We start from the raw sequence: 7,751 nt of genomic DNA, 5'->3' as shown, positions 1-7,751 counted from the left end.
CATTGATTTATCGACTGTTGCATCAAAATTTTCTTTTTTATTATACTTAATTTACCACCATTCAATGCATCATGTTCATACGTTTTATGTTTAAAGATTCTTTGTGTTCTTTTAATAGATTCAAAAGATGCCTTGATTGAAATAAACTTCAACTAAACTGAGTTCTTTGATTACTAATTGGCATCCTTGGTTAAGCACAAATGATTTTCTAGCATGTGTTATTCATTAATTTGAGGCAAAACATAACTAAATGTATTTAAATGGATAATTCCCATATTTCAAGTTTTTAATGACATTTATTTGACCCACCGTCTGCTCATTAATACGCGATCCGGCCCACAGAGGCAAAAAGGTTGCCAACCCCTGTCCTAAGGGATTCTACAGATATATTAACAGCAGAAGGATTACAAGGAATAAAATTGGTCCTCTGGAAGACCAGAATGGAACTTAACCATGGAATTAAACCAAGTGTGGAGCCAAAACAGATGGAGGAGATCTTAAATTTTTTTTTGCATCTGTATTTACTCAGGAGACAGACATAGAATCTGTAGAAGTGAGGCAAATCAATATCAACTTCATGGACCCTGTACAGGTTAGAGAGGAGCAAGTGTTTACTATCCTAAGGCAAATCAGGGTGGATAAATCCCCACAGCCTTAGAAGGTGTTCTCTCAGACCCTACAGGTGGCAAGTGCAGAAATTGCTGGGGTCCTAGCAGAGATACTAAATCATCCTTAGCAACAGGAGAAGTACCAGAGGACTGTAGGATAGCCAATGTTGATTCGCTGTTTAAAAAAGGCTCTAAACATAAACCAGGAAATTACAGACCGGTAAGTCTGACATCAGTTGTGGGAAAGTTATTGGAAGGTATTCTAAGGGATCGGATATAATAGTATTTGGATAGACGTGGACTAATTAAAGATAGTTGGCGTAGCTTCATGCATGGTAGGTCATGTCCAACCAATCTTATAGAGTTAATTTGTGTAAGTTATCAGGAAAGTTGATGAAGACATGGCAGTGGATGTTGTTGACATGCGCTTTGGAAAGGCATTTGACAAGGTCCCACATGGGAGACTGGTCAGAATGATTCAGTCACTCGGTATTCAAGATGAGGTAGTAAATTGAATATTGGCTCGGTGGAAAAAAACAAAGTCATAATAGATGGTTGCCTCTCTGACTGGAGGCCTGTGACTAGGGGATTGTGCTGGGTCATTTGTTGTTCGTCATCTATATCAATGATCTGGATGATAATGTGGTCAACTGGATCTGCAAATTTGCAAACGACACCACGATTGGGGGTGTAGTGGACAGTGAGGAAGGCTTTCATATTGTGCAGAGGGATCTGCATCAGCTGGAAAAATGGGCTGAGAAGTACCAAATGGAATTTAATGCAGACAGCGGCGAGCTTTTGCACTTTGATGGGACCAACCAAGCTAAGTCTTACACAGTGAATGATAGGGCACAGAGGAGTGTGGAAGAACAAAAGAAAAAAATTGTGAACCATTTGCAGTTACCTGGTTTTCTGCATTAATTACTCATAAAATGTGGTCTGATCTTCATCTAGGTCAGAATAATAGACAAACACAATCTGCTTAAATTAATAACACAAAACAATTGTACTTCTAATGTCTTTATTGAACATATTGTTCAATTGTTCACAGTCCAGGCTGGAAAAAGTTTGTGAGTCCTTGTAAGTGGTAGAAGCTCTTTTATCAGCAATAACCTTCATCGAATGTTTCCTGTAGCTGCTCATCAGGCTTGCATAATGGCATGAAGGAATTTTAGACCATTCCTCCAAACAAAACTGTTTCAGTTCATCAATATTTCTGGATACCTTGCATGATTTGCCCGCTTCAGGTCATGCCACACCATTTCAATTTGTTTAAGGTCTGGACTCTGACTTGGCTATTCGTAAGCACAAATTTTCTTCTTTTTAAACTATTCTGTTGCTGATTTACTCTTTATGTTTCCGATCATTGTCTTGTTGCATCATCCAATTTCTAATAAGCTTCAGGTGATGGATTGCTACCCTGACATTCTCCTGTAAAATGTCTTGATACAATTTTGACTTCATTGTTCCCTCATTAACTGCAAGTTGTCCAGGCCCTGAGGCAGCAAAGCAGCCCAAAACCATGATGCTCCTTCTACCATGCTTCACAGTTGGGATGAGGTTTTGGTGTTGGTATGCAGTACCCTTTTCCCTCCAAACTTAGCGGTGTGTATTTCTACCAAAAAGTTCAACTTTTGTCTCATCTGTCCAGAGAACATTGTCCCAGAAGCATTGTGAAGCATCCAGGTGGTCTTTTGCAAACGTAAGACATGCAGCAATGTTTTGTTTTTGGAGAGCAGTGGTTCCCTCCGTGGTGTCCTTCCATGATCACCATTCTTGTTCAGTGTTTTCCTTATAGTAGGCACATGAACAGACAGCAAATTCTAGAGATTTCCGCAGGTCTTTTGCCATTACTCTTGGGTTCTTTTCACCTCCTTCAGCACTGGATGTTGCATTCTTGGTGTGATCTTTGCAAGACACCCGCTCCTAGGAACAGTAGCAACAGTACTGAGTTTCCTCTATTTGTAGCCAATTTCTCTTACTGTGGACACTCAGGTCTTTAGGAATGTTTTTGGAGCCTTTCCCAGCTTCATGTGTCTTTAAACAACTTCTTTCAAGGTCCTCTAAAAGTTGTTTTGATCAAGGCATGGTGCATATAAACAGATCTTTCTTGAGAAGAGCAGGCTCTGTCAGTAAGCTGACTTTGTTTGTCTTTTTCATAGGGCAGGCCACCTCTATAACCCACCTCTATATACCTCCCATCTCATCTCATTAATAAGAACACCTGACTCCGAATAGCTTTTGTAGAAGGCATTAGTTAAGTCAAGTCAAGTCACTTTTTATTGTCATTTCGACCACAACTGCTGGTACAGTACACAGTAAAAATGAGACAATGTTTTTCAGGACCATGGTGCTACATGAACAATACAAAAACTACACTGAACTATGTAAAAAAAACAACACAAATCTACACTAGACTACAGACCTACCCAGCACTTCATTGAACTTAGACTGTGATTGTTTAAATGATGTACTCAGTATTGACAAGGAGTACAATTGCTTGTGTGTTATTAGTTTAGGCAGATTGTTTTTGTCTATTACTGTGACTTAGATGAAGATCAGACCATATTTAATGAGTAATTAATGCAGAAAACCAGGTAATTGTGAAGTGTTTACAAACTTTTTCTTGCAACTGTACATTCAAGAAGCAGAATTATAGTTTAATTTCTCTATTGTTGGTACCTGTTCCTTGAGCTTTTCATGCCCTAGGCTTTGCAATTCTATTTCTTAAACCTCAGCGCCCCTTTATCTCATTTTTGCCTATTAATTCAAAATCCTCGTTTGTCCAATCTTTTGGTTGTTTATCTTATTGTTACCCTTAAGTGAGCCGCTGGTGTCAATTTTTTGGTGAGGTGACACTCCTGACAGTACCTTGGAACAGTTTGCTATATTAAGTGACTTTGTTGCCTTCTCGCTATTAACATTTGGAAAAGAAATACAGTTAAAAGTATTTCCTTCAAATTATTTTATTTTGAAACTAATCTCCAGCTAAGTGAATTTTCCAATTACAACACTTAAATGGAGTATTAATTATGAGCTCACGCAGTTCTACTGCATTAAAATATTAAAACAATTTTTCCTAAAATTCTGTCATGTTAATGAAAAAGGTGACATTTTAATATGGAAGCCCTAGACTGTATATAGTAATTAATTAATTTTTAATGACATAATATCAGGAGAGGTTCCATAATCCAGTGTGAATTACAAAATAGATTCTTTGAAAACAAGAGCTCTGCTTTGTCATCATTTCCAAAAGATTCCAAGCGTTGCATTTGAATTATAAAATTGCAAATGTTATTATTCACTAAGAAAAGAAGATGGTGGCGCAATGCAGCGTTCGGCCGTTCCGAATGATATCGTATCTGTGAAGTAGGATGCCTTGCACAATCCGGATTTGATGGAGGCAGACATGAAGAAGCACGGAGGAACATCTGGAGTAACTTCTGAAATGCCTGCTTCGCTGCCGCTGCTACTGTGCGATCGAGAATCTCTGGAGGGGAAGGCCCTAAGTCCTCAACCTTGCCTATTGCCGGGGCCGGGGTCAAAACGCTCAGCAGAGATGGTGCTCGGTGCTCGATGACGGAGAGCTGGTCGGAGGCTCGGAGTTGTACTGTGGTTGGATGCTTCCGGGATGCTGCATCGGCAAGCTTGCGGCGCTGGAAGTTTACTGTCTGTGTGAGATGATGGGACTTTCGAGAGCCTTCGAGACTGTACCATGCCCATGGTCTGTTCTTATCAAATTACGGTATTGCTTTGCACTGTTGTAACTATATGTTATAATTATGTGGTTTTCATCAGTTTTTCAGTCTTGGTTTGTCATGTGTTTCTGTGATATCATTCTAGAGGAACATTGTATCATTTCTTAATGCATGCATTACTAAATGACAAAAGAGGACTGCGTGTCCTCATAATCTAATCTAAAAAATGATAATCTTGAAATTATAGAAATCGTAGTTTGATACAAATTGTGAAGAAAGTATTGGATTCAATCTTCAAACCAATTATGAGCTTGCCAAAAGAAAGTCAATATTAATGGCACTATATCAGGAGGCATCTTACGTAATATGGCAGCAGGAAATTGCAGAGCTAAATTAAGTATGGAAGCAAGCTGTTATATGACTGTTGTCGGGAAATGTGAAGTCAAATCAGAAAATTTTCTGAATGCCAAGGCATAGGTTGCACAAACTTATATTTCTTTGAATTTAAACCTTTGTGTTAAATCTAGTTGAGACAGAAAAGACTTCAGATGCTGGAGTGCAAAGCAAAAAAAAACAAACTGTTAGAAAAGAGTTGCTCTGCCTTCAGAGGTGGTGCCTGACCTACTTAGATCTAGTGGAGTTGTTCAAAAATAGAAAGATTCTTTTAGGCTATCAATGTGTTCTTGTATCCATCTACAAGACCTAGATTCTACCACTAGTTAGCACAATGGTATCAATTTTACTTTGTGATAGCAGGATTTGTAACTTCTTGCTCGCATAAGATATCTATAATGGGACTTTGTTTTAAAATTAGCATCAGACCACTGACATAAGTGTTTTTTCATGCAAAGGAGAGTAGAAATATGGGACATTTCTGTTAAAGGGCTGTGAATGCTAGGCCATTTACAGTATGAACAGGACCAATGTAACTCTCAGGTAAATGCTTAAAAGGGTTTGGACAAGGCAGGGTAATGGAGTTAAAGTCAGCCATGGTTTAATTGTGAGATGGAAAACCCCTTCAAGAAAGAGGTTGGAAAGGTTTCTGGCTGGATTGGAAATCATTTCATACAAGGGACACTAACACATAATAAAAATCAAGGTTGATGTAATCTCTTGGAGTAGTTTAAATGCCCCATTGTAGTTTATGATAAATCTTCAGGCTTTTAATCTAATTGACCTGTGCGAATGTGCATGGTTACGAGCATGGAATACTGGTTATGATTCATTAAACTTCACAACTCCAGGTGACAGATTAAGTTGTCCATGGAATCACATGAGGCATTGGATTGAGAATAGCTCCTATCTCTCGGTTTTCTTAATACTAAATGGAGCATTTGTATGCAAGGCATTACTTTAAACTTCCTTCCTTGAAGATTCATTATTCTTCGTGGATTTAAAGCTGGAGAAGAGGAAGACGGTAATGATAAGGGGGAGTAGCGAGGCAGAACGATCTTTCTGATGGACTATAATAATGTGGGTAAAACTGGGGGTTGTGGTAAGGCAAGGGTTAAAAACACCGGCCAGGCGAGGATGACTGCGTGGTGTGTATCAATCAGATAAGCAAGATTTGAAGTGAGACCACTGGAGCCACCCTAGCTTACTACAGACGAGATAGGCAAGGGTGACTGCCTGCTTATTCAACTAGAAGAATGGGGCCTCTGAAGTGAGAACTTTTCTAGAAAGATCCTTGAAGATGTAGCTTCCCTTTAGACGAGAGGGAATACCAAAGAGAGATGAGGTGGGAATAATGGAAGAATGTGAATCACACATAACAACTAAGTGACAATTACTTTACCAACTTCAAAGTGTATTCGGCGCTTGTAGTCTCTATTGACCTTTAATACTTCAATTGTGAATGAGATTGATCTTGCAAGTAAAGGAACTCATACATAGTTTACCAGTTGGTCAATATCATAACAGATAGGCCAATTCTGTATAAAAATGGCAGTTTTCAGTCCAGGCTTCAGAACAAGTGTGGTGACGGGCCACATTGTTCTCGTTGTGCACAAGTAAAATGAAGTGTGATTCAGTCATCAGTTTGCCTGTGTTCTGGGTCCAGTTACTTTATTATTGGTGATGACAAGACTGCATAGAAATATGATGCCACTCTATGATTCACCATCCCTGATCTTATCTGCTGTATCACGCCTTGAAAGGGAGAATAAACTGTGTGAATCCCTGCAGCATCTGGTGACCCTGTGATCTCTGTCTTAGAAGCTGACCATCTTTTAAGAGGGTGAACCCTCACAAGACATCAGGCCCTGATGGTGTACCTGGTATGACTCCGAAAACCTGTGCCAACTGTTGTGTATGTGGCCGGGTTACACAACAAAGCTATAAATAAAAATGCTGGAGATGGGAGCTAAGTTAACCGGGTTCTTCACTGACTGAAACCGAACTGAACACGCACGCACAGATCAATATGCGCCTAATAGTGCATGCTCAATACATGCCTAATAGCGCATGCAACGATGTGTCCCTACAACATAAAGTAGTCCCATATGATACAGTAGCTATACAGTACACTCCTTCCCTTTTATTTTAATAGTGTATCAACTTTTTTTTACTGGGGCACTACGCTAAACAAATATGTTTACCCTTTACATACAAATGCCTACCAATTGTTTACTTAGTAATTTAATAATATCAAATTACAAATTAATGTAATAATATCAAATTATAACAAGCCTTTTTTTTTACTTTTGGTCTAAGACCCATTTATAACTCAAGTCCCTGGGGGGACTCTGCCCACTATGCTGTACTTGTCTAGATGATTATGTACCAGCGGTAACAGAAGAAATCAGTGAAGCTGTAGCAAAATTAGTCATATTGCTCAAGAGGCGTGATGCATTTTTCGTAGCTTTGGTTTCCACGGTCTGCTTCAAAGATGACTTGCTGCCAGTAACAGAAGTGGTTGGTGATCTGCTGTCTCTGCTAGTTATTCAAAAGTCAGGGCAATCCAATGACTCACAGAAAGAACAGTACTTTACCAGTAATCTTTCACCGTTTGATGAAGCAGTTGATCGAAATCCTGTTGTTCGTTCCGTTGTTCTTAAACTGCTGTTAAAGTACCGTGTTGCTGATATTAAGGATGACCTGCAGTGCTGTCTGTCTGGCCCAAGAGGGAGAGTTCCTTCAGATGCACATTCAGCACAAGTGTGAAAATACAACAATAGAAACCTATTGTTTTATTTGTTTTCCTGTCATGGGATGGCTGTGTAAATATGCTGTACTGTATCTGCTCTATGATATGCTGTGCTGCTTTGTAAAATAAGAATAATAATAAAAATTTGAATTATAAAAACAATAGAAACCTTACAGTTTGTTGCCAGAATTCACCTCTGTTTTGATGCTGTTTCCCAACTTCTTTGTGCAAAACGAGACACATTGCTGAGGATTCAAAATATGTACGTGCAAAAGAAACTTCCCTGCAAAGGATTAAGTG

The sequence above is a fragment of the Mobula birostris genome, chromosome 1 (assembly GCF_030028105.1).
Source record: "Mobula birostris isolate sMobBir1 chromosome 1, sMobBir1.hap1, whole genome shotgun sequence".
Classification (NCBI taxonomy): domain Eukaryota; kingdom Metazoa; phylum Chordata; class Chondrichthyes; order Myliobatiformes; family Myliobatidae; genus Mobula; species Mobula birostris.
This window is presented reverse-complemented; position numbering follows the sequence as displayed.